Here is a 16,062-nt window from a genome sequence, read left to right on the forward strand (position 1 = left end):
CCTAATTTTGGAGATTCTACCATATATTATACTCTGTTCATTGGCCTCTAGGATGACGCCTCCAAATAGCAAGGTCTTTGTTACCATGTGAAGATTTTTCTTAGGAGCTGTCTGCAATTGATCGTTGTTTGTTTGCAGCTATAAGTCCTGAGTGTTTTCCAACAGTACCGCTAAGGATGTTTGCTCCTTCCAATACACGCTGCCAAATGTGCACTAATTGCTTACTACCCTAGGAATAGCTTCTCTGTCTGCTTGGTGCTGCAGCTCAGTTTTCTAATCTGAGGTCCATATGCCATCAGCATTCTGTCCCACTGGATTGTCTGCATGCTGGGGTGAAAAGAGGATGTTTATCCACCCTCTTGGGAGGAAGTGCTGTTTTCTGTTTGGGGTCTGATCTGAAAATAAATTCCCCACTGAGCAGAAACATTGATTTCATTCATACATTCTTCCACAAATTATTACTGAGCACCAATTATGTGCCAGGCACTATACTAGGTCCTGGGAATATAATGGTGAGCAAAAGAAATATGCTCCCTATGGTCTGGTGTGGAAGGCAGCTATTGATTGAATAATTTCAAGAGTGTTGAACGTCTTTGATAGGAAAAGTGTATAATGTGAGGATGCCACAGTAGAGGATTAACCTAGCTTAGGAGAGACTTCCTGGAGGAAATGATGTTTGAGCTGAGTAGTAGTTAGCAAACTTAAAAGTGTGTGTATGTGAAGAGGCTGGCCTGGTGGTGGTGGTGCAGTTGTTGAATTCGCATGCTCTGCTTCAGTGGCCTGGTGTTCAGGAGTTCAGATCCCGGGCACGGACCTATGCATCACGCCATGCTGTGGCAGCATCCCACACGCAAAATTAGAGGAAGATTGGCACAGATGTTAGCTCAGTGACAATCTTCCTCAGGTAAAAAGAGGAAGATTGGCAACAGATGTTAGCTCAGGGCCAATCTTCCTCACCAAAAAAAAAAAAAATAAAGTGTGTGTGCAACACCATGTGTAAAGTCTGCTAAAGAGAGGAAGAGAGAACGATGTATTGTATAAATGACCAAAATATAAAGGCAGCTTCAGTAGATACACAGATATTTATGGAGTGTCTACTATGTGCCAGGCGCTGTTCCAGAATCTGAAACTACAGCTTTGAACATGACAGATATTGAGAGGAGCTTAAATCCTAGTAAAGGAAGACAGACAACAAATAGGGAAACATTAATAAGATAACCTCATATATTGATAAGTTAATCAAAGGAAAAAAATACAGTAATGAGATAGAGTTTGAGTGGGTTAGCGGTAGGAATGCTTTAGCTCAGGTGGTCAGGGAGCATGTATTTGAGGAGGTGACATTTGCATTGAGGTCCTCATCTTGAGAGGAAGCAGTCGTGTTAAGGTTTGGAGAGGCAAGAATGTCATGGGACAAAGAAGATCATCAAGGGCCCTGAAAGCCACGTTCAGGAGTTTAGGCTTTATCCCAAGGGCAATGGGAAAATACTTTAGCCTTTGAAGCAGATGAGTAATATTTTAAAAAAATAATACTTTGGCTTTACTTTATTGAAGAGGAGCAAGGTAGAATGTAGCAGGTGGGTCCAAGCAACAGGAAAAAATGACTGGGTCCAGAAACGTTTAGAAAAATAGAGTTGGTTAGCTTGTTGATTGGGTCGTTGTGGGGCATGAGGGAGAGAGAAGAAAAAGGGAAGACTTTTTTCTTTTTTGTCTTATCCAGCTTGGTGGCTGGTGGTACCATTTGCTAAGAAGGGAAGATGAAAATGCTAAGTTATATTTTGGATGTATTGAATTGAGGTCACTATGGTACATTCAAGTGGGGGTGTCCAGAAGGAAGTTGCATACATGGGTCTAGGCTCAGAGGAAAGTCTGGGTTGCACGTGTGGAACTGGGAGTTATCAGAAGAGCAGATAAAGCCTAGGGAAAGTGTGGAGCATGAAAAGGGGGCCTCAGACCAGCCCTGAGGCATGTCAGGCTGCAGCTGCTCAGGAGCGTGATGGCTTTCCATGTCCAACATTATGCATGCTCAATGTCCTCTGAATACATTTCCCGGCAGTTGTTAAAAGGCCTGTCACAGCAAAGGATGACTTTCATTCTACAAAATGTATTAAATACCTAGCATGAGAAAGGGCTGGTGTTAGGTGTGGAATAACGCATTAAACATACCTTCGATAAGAATCGTGTCTAGGACGCAAAGGACGTGAATAGGATGCCACGGAGGCCAAGAATGTGGAGTTCCTCCCCCTCCTCCATATTGGTTAATAACAACAATAAATAGTGACTGGTGTCTCTATGCCATGCACTGTGCTGGATGTTGAAGATCAAATATCGAATAAGCCCAAAACCTCACAGATGGTGGAGGAGTTATTCAAATAGAGAAATAATAATAAACTCCTGTGATACATGAAGAGATAGGTAGAAGATACTGTGGGGACATAGAAGAGAGAGGAGGTAGTAATGGTCTGGACCCCTACAGAAAGGAGATGATGTGCTTGATCCGAGGTTGCAGGCCAAACGCCTCAATCTAGGACAGAGACAGGTCCTATCAAGTAACTGTACTAACTCTTATCAGTACTCACTAAGATAAAGACCTTATAACTGGTTATGGTTCATAAAATTGTGGGTATTTTGAATCTATTTTCAAACACTTTAATAAAGAAGGCTCTATATGATACTGATGCAAAATAATTTGTTTAAATATCAACTCACTATTACCTGGTCCAGACCAGGTAACTGAACAGAGTCTAAGCTTTAAGGCAGGAAAGCCAGGAACTGTTGATAACTTGCTCCTTTTATCTGGGCTAAACATGTAACATTAAACTTCTCTGAGCCTCAGTTCCCTGGGCTATAATCTAGGTTAATGGCATATGACCCTCTCCATGTTATGAGGATGAATGTCATGATGTCCCAGAAGCAGACCAGGCTTTCAGGAGACAGCCCAGGATATCCTAAGTATTCTTGTTACACCTGATGACACTAATACGTGGTTTTAGATGTATCAGCAGGACAGGCATTACATTCGAAGTAAATGGGACTGGGCTTTGCATTTGGGGATGTCCCATGATATACCCAGTCAATTAGCAATATTATCTGTACCACCCATAATAAACTTACTGAACAGAAAGTTTATTATGAACAAAACCACATTATTGGTGGAGCAAGTCAGAATCCCCATCTGATTGATGTGGATTAAGGATTGTGGATTAAAACAATATATAAAAGCAAGATCTAAATAGGCTAAAGTTGGGATTAATTAGCAGAGATTATCCAGAATGAGGTGATAAGGTTGAAACTGAGACAGGAACCACCCTAACCAGACAGGGCCATCAGCAAGGACCCTGGCCTAACAAAATAAGGTCCCTAACCCATTGGCAAGCTAGGAGAATCAGACAGAGACCACCAACATCAACATTCTGCAGTTTCTGGACTTTCCTGGACTTACACATGCACCCTAGCACCCAGGAGTCCACTGAAGGGGACCCTAATCCCATTAGCATAGTAAAAATCACACCCAGGAGCAGACAGCCAGCATGCTACTGATACATGTGTTGCATGCGTTGCATGTATCAGTAGCATGCTACGTGACAGCGCAGGCGCAAGCACAACCCCACTTCTACACGCCATGACAAGGCCCTCCTCCCCAGCCTTTGCCTAGTAAAAGCCCCACAATCCCGCTCCATAACGACCAAGTCACTTGCTCCTTTCCTTCCAGCACCCGCTCCCTTGTGCCTCTCATGTGCACAAGCCAATCAACTTTTACTTTTCTACTCTCGTTTGTTGTCTCTCTTGATTTCCATCTTGGGGGATAACAAGAACCCATGTGCCGGTAACACTACTTGAGGGTAAATAGCTGTTTCCAATCCTAACAATATAATATTATTTAGAGTCCATGATGATTCTGGGTGAAGCCATCATTTTAACTCTAAATATGCCCTCCACATTAATATTCCAGTCCAGATTTTCCAAATGAATTGTAACATTTGTTAATTAACCTCAATATTAATTTTAAGTTATTTTAGTTGCGTTAATAGCCTGTTCAAGTCAATGGTCTTAGTCACAAAGGATTAGGCATAGGGAAGAAGATAATGCCAGCTTTGACAAAGGACCAGTCAGTCAGTCTTGGTGTCAGGCAGTGAGCCAAGAGAAGGAAGGTAAGACTCAAAGTCGTGGCATTAGGTGAAAAGTCTACAAAGCATTTGGGATCTAAGGGCTGGACCCTGCTCTAGCAGTACCTACCTAGAAGACGCCCACGGCAGAAATCTCCCCAGCAGAGACAGGCATCTGCTGCCACTTTTTAAGCAGAGGGAGCTCAGATCCATCTGTTCTGTCCCATAGAGTGAATGTGGAGTTAGGAAGGGTCTGAACAGCCTTCCTCACTGTCCAGCTCCTTTGGCGGGAGATCTTCACTAAGCAGCGGAAATCGTGCGGGAAGATCTCAGTTCTCCTAAGTACTGGGCTAATTTTCTCCTCTGGAAGCCTTCTCATGAGCTATAAGGATTTGGGTGAATGGTAGCACGTACTTCTTGTTCTAACAGGTCAGTAATGTAAACCTTCAACAGCAAAACAAACATGAATCTGTTTTCCTTTAAGAAAGGTATTATGTTTCAGAAATATACAAGGCTACTACTTTGTGAATAATAATGAACATTCATGTTCCATCACCTAACTTAAAAAAGAGAACATTAGGGATACAATCAACCCCTTTCCATAGGCCTCCATGATGACAAGCCCCCTCACTGCTCTCAGGTAACCATTATTCTGAAATTGAAGTTTAAAATGAAAGGAGAGTCACGGGCCCCTGGGAGGCTCTGACATGGTGTGAAAACTTTGGTGGCAGCCATGGTGCAGGGGCATGGTTTTCCCTGATCCCAAGGCCTTCTGAAGGCTGGTGGGATTCCCTCCCACCACGGAGCAAATCCCTGTTGCCAAGTAATGCCAATGAACTTCAAAACTCTGGAGCAAGCAAGGGTAGTTGAGTACATTTTAAAAAATTCAAATTCATTACCATAAAAATGAGCCTCCTCTCTGCCACAGCATGCAATTCTCCCTGACATTCAACTGACTGATCAGCAGACCTGTGCTTTATAGTAAGAGCCTTTTTGCATTCCTCTTTGATCTGATTTCCCCCTATTTAATAGACAATTATAGGCTCTTTAAATCCCAAAGTTTCAGAGACAGCAAATAATTACCAGTAGCAATTTTAGAATAAAGCCAATCTAAATGAGTTCAGTTAAATTATGCAATACTGAGTGGTGGCGTTTTTTATTTTAAACGAGGACAGCAAACCAAAACCCCAAACAATCGTTACGCTGCCTCCAATTCCTCCTGACAGCTGCCTGTTAAACTTCTGACCTGTTTGTAAAACTCTGCACATCATCTACCAAAGGGATACACATGTGATTGCAAACTTCTGTTCTAAGGACATTAAATAAACTATTTCTTTAAGATCATATGGCAGATCTATAATTAATTAAACCCACCATGATATTACGGCAAAATAATTTAGCTTTTCTAAAAAGGTAAATGTAATTTGCCGATCTGGTATTTGGAAGAACGCTTTGCCCAAAATCAATTCCTTTAGTTTCTAGAGAATAGAAACTAGAGGCAATCTCATTTTAATTATATCTCTTTATTGCTAACAAAGGAATGATTTATGCAATTAAATTAACTGGCTAGAAAATTATTCTCAGCTGGGCTGTCCTAATTCTTAGTTTTCTGAATTGCAGGCTCTTACACTTTCCTATGTAGATTAATTTTTCTGATATGCAAACAATGCCTCTTGTGTCCGTCTTTTCCACTTTTTTTTTTATATTCAAAAGTTCCCTTTTCTTCTTGCCAACGACATGAGTAATATTTGTTGAACTGCTGGGCTTTGACTAGTTTCTCTTTTTTTTTTAATGTTAAAAAGATGAAAAAGATCTTTTCTTTCCAATCTCATTATTCCAGAACAGAGCAAGGTCTGAGGGTTTCTTATCTGTGGTACTGGAGCAGCAGCAAAGACATGGAAAAATTACAAAAATGTCAAAGGCTGAAAAATTTGAAAGCGGTTTCAGCAGCCCCAGAAGTTGTAAATTAGCAAATGCTTTTAAGACCATCTTTCTCCATTGTTTCCCTCTGTCCCTTTGCCTTCCCCCCACCCATCCCAGGCCCCAATTATTTCCTACAAAGTGCAACCAGGTAAATAATGCACTAAAATATCACCAGCCATAAGTCAACATTTATGGAGTGACCTCAGTGAGCAGAACACTGAATGAGGTGCCGGAGGAGAGGGCCATGGGAGGGTAGATTACAAAGGAATTCAAACACATTCCCTCTGTCCTTAAGCAGTTGATGATCCAGGAGGCAACTTTTGATGGAAACTCTTATGAAATAAGATCCATTTCTGTATTGGTGGATTAAAGATAGAATGATGCCATTATTTGGAGCCTACATTAATAAAGATTATTTTAAAATAGTCTATATATTTTATTATTCCTTCTATTAAGATGAGGTGATGAGTTGCAAAATACATAGGCTGGCAATGTTGAGAAAATGACAGAAAAGAGATTAGGTGCACTCTTTCTTTTAAAGCCATAAATACGTGATAGTAGTGTGTTTCCTGGTCATTCACCTTTATCTACTAGGTCAGGGGTCTCAACCTTCCTCTGTAAAAGGCCAGATAGTAAATATTTTTGGACCTGTGGGTCATAAGGTCTTTGTCACAACTACTGAACTCTGCTATTGTTGCATGATACATGGACAGATGTAAGCAAATGAACATGACTGTATTCCAATAAAACTTTATTTACAAAAGCAGGGAATGAGGCTGGTTTGGCTGGGGAGCTATGCTTTACCAACTCCTGCACCACTTCCCACTAGCACTTTTCACCTTGTCTGAGGAAAAAGAGCCCATCCATTTCAAAAATCAAAAATCAAAATCAAGGGGCTGGCCCAGTGGCATAGTGGTTAAGTTGGCGTGCTCTGCTTCGGTAGATGGGGTTTGCAGGTTCAGATCCTAGGTACAGATCTACGCACTGCTCATCAAGCCATGCTGTGGCAGTGTCCCACGTACAAAGTAAAGGAAGACTGGTGCACATGTCAGTTCAGTGACAATCTTCCTCAAGCAAAAAGAGGAAGATTGGCAACAGATGTTAGCTCAGGGCCAATCTTCTTCACCCCCTCCCCCAAAAAATCAAAATCAAAACCCATTTATTGAGCCCCAATAAGTACAAGGCATGGTGCTAGGCCCTCAACATAAATGATAAGTAGTTTGCCTTCAAAGACCTCATAATCTAGTGGATTAAACTTTTTAATGGATTTAGTGGATGCTTTAGATTTAAAAATTACAATTCAGGGGAATGAGTATGACAATGAAAGTTTTTAAAAAGTGCTCTGGGGAGAAAAAAGTAAAAAGACAAACCACAGATGGAAGAGGACATTTGCAAAGTCTACAACTGAATAAAGGATAGTATCCAGAATTTTAAAAAATGTATCCTTGAAAGCAATAAGGGAAAAAATAGGTAACCAAATAGAAAAATGACCAAAATATAGGAACAGGTAATTCACCAAAGAGGAAACATGAACAGTCAATAAACATATGAAAAGATGTTTATCCCACTGGGAAACAGGAAAATAAAAGGTGAAAACCACAGTGAAATGTCATTTCACACTTATCACACTGGCAAACATGAAGCAGTCTGATGATACCCAAGGATAAGAAGATAGGAAATCTCTGGAACCCACAAATGCCACTGGTGCTGATGTAAAATGGCAAGCCACTTTGGAGATTCCATAATTCTACCCTTTGGTCTATATTCCAGAAAAATTTCTCTGAGTGTGCATAAAGATATATATAAACAAATTTTCAGAGTGCAGAGCACAGTTACAATAGCAAACAATAAAAAAAAAGGGAGAAATCTAAATGTCTTTCAACGGTACAGCAATGAAATACTATACAGAAGCGAAAATGAACTAAAAAGAGCTACACATATAAATATGGAAATAGTTCAGAAATATAATGGTTATTCTTAAGGAATATTTGAGCACCTCCTATGTGTCAGGCACTGTTCTAGATGTAACTGACACAACAGTGGACAAAATAGTCATAGTAAACTGTTTCCATTAAGTGAAAAGTCAAGCGGCAGAAAAATATCTAAAGTATCCCATTCGACGTTGTTCCTACATATCGTTAGGGATGCTTCACATCAGCAGTAAAAATATAAAGAAATTCATGGAAATAGTAAACTTCCATTTCAGGATAATGGTTACCTGAGAGCACCAAGGGGGCTTGTCATCACTGAGGGCTACAGAAAGGGCTTCGATTGTATTGCTAATATTTTCTTTTCTAAGTTAGATGATAGTACATGGAGGTTCATTATTATTCATAATGGAGTAGCCTTGTATCTTTCTGAAATATAATACCTTTCTTAAAGGAGAACAGAAACGTCTTCATGTTCAATCATTATGTAAAGATTTTTACTATTAAATGTTACAACCAAATTAAAAAAAGAAAACTGAAGAGTCTGCTTGACATTCTGAATACCCAGAATAGATTCAAGTAGCTCATGACAAATTAAGCACGTTATAGAGTTTTCATTACATTGAAAACAGTGCTGGTTACTGTGATTTGGTAGAATATCAAAACACAGCCTGTTGGTTCAGGGTTTCTGGTCTAGTACCCCATGTCAGATCTTTATAATTCCTTAGCAGAAATTCACTTTAACCAGCAAAGAAAAAAAAAAAGATGGTGGCCCTAGGGAAAATAGAAAACGAGGAGTCATTTTATCTGGGAGAATTAGAGAGAACTTCTCAGTGGGTATTTACAAGTCTGACCCGGATTCCTAGACTTCGACGACTACAGCAGTGCCGCCTAAACTCGCGTGCCAATGAATGATCTATTTAAAAGACTTTGAAGGGACACGTCTCCTGGAGTTGATGGAAGCAAGACTACCTTGAAAGGCCTGCTTTACTCTGCACCCACCTTTGGAAAGAAAGCCAACTGTTTTAGGCACGCTGTGTAGCTGTCAAATCACTGGGATTAGCGTAGAAGAGGCTGATCTTGAGTCCTCAAAAAAAATCTCAGTGAACCAAGACATATATGGGGCAAGGGGTGGGTGGTCATCCCAGACTGCCACAACAGAAAAGATTCCTCTCTGTGTTTCTTATGTAGGAGCCCCAGCTGAGGGGCCAAACTGGGCTTCCAAAGTTTTCAGCTCTAAATCTCTGGAATTGCACCGGGCATGTAGAGTTCAGGCTATGGGTTCCTAAATCCTGGAAATATGGCTAATAAAGATCTGATTGCTTTTCTTAAAAGTTAAAAGAAAGTCAGATCCTATTTGGAAGCAAAAATTTTTTTTAAATATCTGAATAAATCTTTCGTATTTCTAATTGCAAATGCAGAGATATTATAGTCACACAAGTCTTAGAACACCAACAACTTTCTTGGTACATTATTACATAGTTGAAAGTCACAGCTGGAGGGAAGAGCTCCAGACAAATCCCCAAGGTTCGTATTTTTTTCCATTTTGTACACAGCTGGCCTTCTCTGCAGCCGCGGGTTCCGCAGCCGCGGGTTCCGCGGATTCAAGCAGCCCCGATCTTGACTCAATCTGTGCATGCGGAACGCGCGAAAACAGAGGGCTGACTAAGGGACTTGAACTTCCGCAGATTTTGGTATCCGCGGAGGATCCTGGAACCAATCCCCCGTGGATACTGAGGGACGACTGTACTTACAAAAGGGGGAGCTGGGATGCAGTGCGGGATTGGGGGTAACTTTGTGGCTGAGCGTGTAGAGAGTAGCTTTTCCCCTGGGATGTCTGGTTTCTGCAGATGGACGGGGTGTGAGGGAGAGAGGGGTGCCTCCGGGTAGATGCTCCCGGGGCTGGGGAGGGCATGTGGAGTTCTGACCTTTGTTCCCCACCAGCCTGTCTGAGCAGTTGGAAAATAGTTTTTACTTATAAGAAGTTAGGCAGTTTCCTTCATCCTGAGCATGAAAGCTAAGCAAAAGAAAGGCAGGCTTCTCTGTGCTGGCAGAGGAGGGTGAGCGCTTTCTCCTGCAGAGTTTGGGGTTTGATGATCCAACATGTTACACAGCAATAGACAACTAATACAAGGATTTGGTCAAAAAGGAAAACTAATAACGTTGGGTGGAAAGAAAGTCTTTAAGAGTTGACAATGTCCACGGATACTTGTTGAGAGCAGAAATTATCTTTTTCACCTTGACTTCCTCCAATGTACTCAGATTAGACCTGGTATATAGTGGACTCTGAGTAAATGTCTGTTGAGTTATTGAGTGAAGAAAAGGGGACCCTGGAGCTAGCCTGGTGGCATAGTGGTTAAGTTCCTGCTCTGCTTTGGAGGCCAGGGTTCACGGGCAGATCTGGGCACCGACCTACACCCTACTCATCAAGCCATGCTATTGGGGCTCCCACATACAAAATAGAGCAAGATTGGCACAGATGTTAGCTCAGGGACAATCTTCCTCAAACAAAAAGAGAAAGACTGGCAGTGGATGTTAGCTCAGGGCCAATCTTCCTCAACAACAACAAAAAGAGGTGGGGACCTAAATTCTGTGAAAATAAAGGAAGATCAGTGATGGGTATTAGAAGACAGGGGCAAACAGGGCTTCATGGAGAATATATATTCAGGGAGACTAACTACCCTGGTTTGCCCAGAACTGAAAGATTTCCTGGAATGTGGAACATTCAGTGCAAAAACTGGGACAATGAGAGAACTAAAGGAATGCTTCTAAGAAAAACAGAAAATTAATAGGAGAACCTAGTAAGAGACAGCTTATTCTATTACACCTTTGAATACAGTACGGCTTCTTCACTCATTTGTTCACCAAATATTGTTTTGCTTCTATTATGTGCTAAGATCTATAGAAAAAAATCAATCACTCAATGTCTGGCTTGAAAGAGCACTGATATAAAGTTGCCCTCATTACGTAAGGACAAATTTGCCCTCCCAGATAAAATGCAATTGATTTCTGAGAACTTTTTAAACGCTATTAATGTTTCTATAATTTTTTTTTCTTCAAATCCAGTTTAAAAGATGGCTTTCAGGATCTCACTATTTTCTGAATCCTTTCTCCTTTGCCTGGTAATATATCTGATAACAAGAAATAAACATTAGTAGCAGGTAGGTCATAACTGTGAGTACAGTTTTTTTTTTCTGATTAGATTCTATTTCTTTTCAACTGTAAAAGCTCACCAAGCACCACCTGTAGCCTTTATTTCTTGGGTTTTACTAGTAATAATCACCATATACCAAGAGTACTAAGTAGTTCACATTTATTATCGGATTTAATCCTTACAGCAACTTTGTAAAGTAAAGATCATTATAATCCCTAATTTACAAATGAGGAACCCAAGGCTCGATGCCATTTGGTAGCACGCCCCAGTTCACACAGCTGGTAAATTGCAAACATGGAATCCAAAGCTCTCTCCAAAACCCACATTCTTAACCAGTGCACTAAATACTTCATCATCATAATTGCCAACACATATAAAATCCTTGGCTATGTGCTGGGTGCTGCACCAAGCATTTTACATATATCATCCCAGCCTTGAAGGGCAAAGAACTTGGAGATATGAAGGTAGAATCAATGACGGGAGGCAGGTAGGGCTATCGACTTTGGTATTCAAAGTGTGGTCTGTGGTCCAGCAGCATCAGTATCACCTAGGAGGTTTTTAGAAATGCGGGACCGCAGGTCCCACTCAAACCAACTGAACGAGAATCTTTATCTTAGCACAATCTCTAGGTGACTTGCAAGCACATCAGTGTTTGAGAAGCACTACTATAGAAGACCCGTGAAAAAAACCTACCCCCAGCTCTGTGTGGATTTCTCTAATGCAGTGGTTCTCTAAGTGGGATCCCCAAACAAACAGCATCAGCTTCACCTGGGAACTTGATTGAAATGTACATTCTAGAGCAGCCCCCTGATATATTGAATCAGAAACTCTGGGGCAGTAACCTGTTTTAGCTCTGCAGGTGATTCTGATGAACCCTGAGGTTTGAGAACCCTCCTAAGGCCATGCACTGCTTATGCCTATGCTCAACCCGGAAAGTGGAGTCAGCAGTGACACCCTGTGGAGCCAAGGGAAGTTTGCACCTTTTCTATGAGAATACCTGCTTTTCTTCCCCTGGTAGGATACAACTGTCATGATCTTTGCGCTACAAATACAAAGTTGGCTTCTTTCCGTATAAACTATTTGCTTTAGAATCCTGTGTCCATTTTGGTCAAGCAAGCAGACTAGATTCTTTAATTTAGCAAACATTTATGCACTCATCACTAAGTAGGTGTAAAGGCTTGCAGTAGAGGTAGCGCAGAAGATACAAAGCATAGCAGATTGGTCCCCGGAGTAATCTACTCACAGTTATATTTCTAACACCACTAGCCACCATTTGAATATTTGCCATGTGGCAGGCACTGTGCTAATTGTTTTCAAAAACTCAATCCTTATGAGATAAAGATGTTATTTATTATTCTCATTTTATAAAAAGAAGAGTAATGTAAGTACTGATTCTAAAGTTCATGCTCTTAATCACACAGCAGCACTTCTTAAAGTGATCCCCAAGGATCATTGCTATTAGAGTCATTTACTGTGCTTGTTTCAAGTGTAGATTCCCAGAGACCCACCAAATCAAGGCATGTTTAACAAGTACCCCAGGCAAATTACACAGACACTACAGTTTGAGAACTACTGTAGTACTCTATACTGCCTCCAACAAAACATGGAGCTTTGGCATAATTCATCCTTTTAGCAAAATTTTAAAATAATTTTAAGATACTATTTAAAACCTATTTTGACTCTAAATAGATTGCCTCTAAGTTCTCTCTGACACTTTTTTTGAGTTGTTAGTATCACTTTAAATTTTTCAGCTTTGATGTTTGAAATCTTAAAATCGAGTTATTCCAGCATTGGTTATGCAAGCTGTGTTATGCCCCCTGGTGGCAATATGGATAGGAAGATGAAAAGTGCATTTCAATCAAAGGGAGAGAGCCAGCTTAATTGAAATAGGTGGCAGGACCTGAATTTGAAATGGAATTTCATATAAAACTTTTCTGGTCTTACTAAAAATAGGAAACGTCCCGTTAAACTAAAATCACATGTATTAATTTCAGCCTGCAAGGTGCATATTTCAATTTCCCTTGCTTTGTCATAAAATGGATTAGCTTCTTGAAATACGTCAGTTGAACTTGAAATTAAATATTTGCTCTACATATAGCTAAGTAGCTGGACTCATAAAAGATAACTAAAGTCTATATATGCACAGAATTTCCTTCGAGATCAGGCCTCAGCATATGTCACATATACATGAGGCCATTTCCTTCTTTCAGAGCATTAATTTCCTTATATTAATTCACTTTAAAGGCTTACATAGCCCAAATAGTCATTTTCCAGAAGGCTTAGGAAAAAAATTCTAAATTTTGTAATTTATTCTTCAATCAAAACAGTATACTAAGGGCTTCTTGAATAAGGCTTTTTATCTGTTTGGGGGCAAAAAAAGATGACAGTGAAGATATCGAACTACTGGAATGTATGTTGATGTTTGGCGTGAAAAAAATACATGAAAGATAAGTGTTTCCTGATGGATTAAGATAACCCTGGCCTCAATGGCTATATTATTTGGTCACAGGAGAGAAAAATAGTCCTTAAGTTAACACAACAAGTGACTACTAGGTGCCTGGGTCTGTGCTATACTGGAAGTAGTAAAAAAGGGAGACCAGGGCCCTGGTCTTATGAAACATTGAGTCTAGCCAAGCGGAAGACATATAAAAAATTATGATATAATGATACAAATTATAGTGAAAATAATAACATAACAAAAGGAATACCTAACAAAGTTTTAAAAGGTATCACAGCTCTAGTTTAGAGGCTGGCCCTGTGGGTGAGTAGTTAAAGTTCCATGAGCTCCACTTTGGCGGCCCAGGGTTTGCAGGTTGGCATCCCAGGCACTCATCAGCTATGCTGTGGAGGCATCCCACATACAAAGTAGAGGAAGATTGGTGCAAATGCTAGCTCAGGGTTAATCTTCCTCAAGCCAAAAAAGAGGAAGATTGGCAACGGATGTTATAACTCAGGGCGAATCTTCCTCAAGCCAAAAAAGAGGAAGATTGGCAACGGATGTTATAACTCAGGGCGAATCTTCCTCACACATACAAAAAAGGGTATCACAGCTCAAGTTGGGATTAAGACTTGAAAAATGACTATTTTCCAGTTGAACACACAAAGGAAAACCATAAAAGAAGAAACATGCAAACACATGGAAGTGTGAGGCACACAGGCAACTGAAATAGTTCAGTATTGCTTGGGGATAAAATTTGAAGGAGAAGTGGCAAGAGTAAGGCAAGAGAATGTAGATTATGAAGGGTCTTGAAACCCATGCAAATTTACTTTATCCTCTAAGTCCCAAGACTTTCTCAGTTCACGAAGCCCTTGGTGTATGAGAAATTCAGTGAAAACTGCGCCCCTTGGCCAAAAAAATAAATACTTGACAGTTCCATTATTAAATAGTAAGGCTCAAACAACTTAATAGGCATTTATGTCCAAACTGTGTATTTAAAAAGAATAACATGTAAACTGAAATTTTTATTCTGCTCTTAAATAACCAGTTGTTCACTGGATATGTGTGCCTATTGGGCACCATACAAATTCTCAAACCTTGGAATCAAATTGGACATTGCCACTCTCATTTCTTATTCCATGATTTTCATGTGATCCTTGCTTATTATCACAGCAAACACCAAGAACCTAGCTTCCTAGAGATACCGTTGAGAGGAATGTAGTGTGATCCAACATTGAAACTGTGAAGTGCCTTGCGCTAGTGGTTGGCAGTGATGTCCAATAGATAGCAACTATCACTATGCTTCCTTTGCAAATTTAAAATAGTCTTTGGTTCTCCTGTGAGTTCACTGTGGCACCCTGGCAGCACAGTTTGAAAATCCAAAACCCTTTGTTCAAATCACTGACATAATCTACTTTGCACGTTTAGAATATTCTAATGCCTCCGTAGAGGTGGGTTAGAGACTGGGAGCTGGTAGAGAGATATTGCAAGTACACCAGGTGAGAAATGATGACGATTCAAATTGCAACATGGGCAAAGATGTGGGAGGAGGAAGATTTGGCTAAATCAATCCATAGTTCTTACTAACTGAACGGATATAAAGAGGTGATCTGCAGTGGCAGAAGAGGGAAAATGGATGAGTTCCTTTTCCAACATGAGCAAAAGTATAGTTAGTGATACTATATATTTAGCATAATATGTTTTTAAGTATTTTAATAATCATACTTGAATCTCATTGGTTTCCCTTGCAAGACTATTTTATTTCATGCATGAAAAACCTTATTCTGGAAGGGTCCATTTGGCTTCACCAGAATGCCAAGAGGTTAAAAACATCTACTGGCTATTGGATATGCAAGTCTGAAATTCAGGAGAAATATGAAAAATGTAGCCAAATATACATAATGTAGTAAAAGTTGTGTGGCTGTTTAATTCGTGATTGAAGCATGGATATAGACATTTTCGAGGAGGACAGAGGTTGAGAAGAGAAGGAAGGTCAAGAGCAGATGCCTAAAGAACACAACACTTCAGAGATGAGGCCCTTGTGGGAAAACATTTCAAAGGAGCAGACAGAGAATTAAGAGAACTAAGGGAGTGGTGTTACTGAGACAAAGGGAAAAAAGTATCCGATGGGTAGAATGTAAGGAAAATAAAGATTAAAAAGTGTCCAGGGACTTTTGCTAACTGGTAATGAATTGGTGATCTTAGAAAGTTCAGTGAATTAGTGTAGATAGAAGTAACATTGTCACGATGGACAGAGAATGAAATAGATTCACAGGTATAGACTAGGTTTCCTGGAAATCTGGTTGTGAAAAACGGAGTAGTAGCTAAAAGTGGAGATAGGTCCAGGGAGATTACAATTTTTAAATATAAGAGAGATATGGTCAAGTTTATACCTGTCACCTAGCCTCATAAACAGAAGCTTTCTATGGATTAAAATTCTGACTGTTTACAGAGAAGCAAGGAAGGGACAGGGCAATAGCTCCATTTTGTTCCCTGACTATCCCTCCCTGGACACCT

The sequence above is a fragment of the Equus asinus genome, chromosome 25, assembly GCF_041296235.1.
Source record: "Equus asinus isolate D_3611 breed Donkey chromosome 25, EquAss-T2T_v2, whole genome shotgun sequence".
Taxonomy (NCBI): domain Eukaryota; kingdom Metazoa; phylum Chordata; class Mammalia; order Perissodactyla; family Equidae; genus Equus; species Equus asinus.